The sequence below is a fragment of the Theobroma umbraticum genome, unplaced genomic scaffold, assembly GCF_002168275.2.
Source record: "Theobroma umbraticum cultivar Fairchild unplaced genomic scaffold, ASM216827v3 scaffold_50.0, whole genome shotgun sequence".
Classification (NCBI taxonomy): domain Eukaryota; kingdom Viridiplantae; phylum Streptophyta; class Magnoliopsida; order Malvales; family Malvaceae; genus Theobroma; species Theobroma umbraticum.
In genome coordinates this window covers 478,955-479,569 of record NW_018397261.1, presented here as the reverse complement: position 1 = coordinate 479,569, position 615 = coordinate 478,955, and the positions used below count along the sequence as shown (strand labels likewise).

The 615-nt window shown below is 25.9% G+C and overlaps 1 protein-coding gene across 1 annotated transcript in view; it reads left to right on the top strand.

The window, feature by feature from the left end:
- The window catches only part of LOC110418245 (putative 12-oxophytodienoate reductase 11), a 5,403-nt gene that overhangs the window by 3,982 nt on the left and 806 nt on the right, over positions 1–615 (top strand). The gene's annotated exons all lie outside the window — the stretch shown is intronic.

Here is a 615-nt window from a genome sequence, read left to right as displayed (position 1 = left end):
ATGTGCTTTGTCCATATAAAATCGTTTTAGCACTTTTGCTATATAATTAGATTGATGGATAAAAATTTCATTTGTCAAGTGTTCAATCTAAAGACCCAAACAAAACTTTGTTTTTTCAAAGTCTTTCATCTTAAATTCTTTCTTTAAGTAATCCATGGCTTTTGATAACTCTTCAAGACTTCCAATAATGTTAAGATCATTAACATAAACAACAATTATCACAAATTTAGATCCAAATCTTTTTATAAAAACATATGGGCATATAGAATCATTTTTATAGCCTTTTTTCGACAAATATTCACTAAGGCGATTATATCAAATGCGTCTGAATTATTTTAATCTGTATAAAGATTTATTTAATTTGATTGAATAAATCTCTCGAGAATTCAAATTTTGTGCTTCAGGCAACTTAAATCTTTCAAGGATTTTCATATAGATATCATTATCAAACTCATTTCAAGCTTTTCATAAATTGTCAGACTAATTAAATATCAAAATGTAATTGCATTTACCTCAGGAGAATATGTCTCTTCATATTCAATATCAAGTTTTTGGGTAAAACCTTATGCGATAAGTGAAAACAATTAAATTAATTATTTGTTATCTTAGGCATAA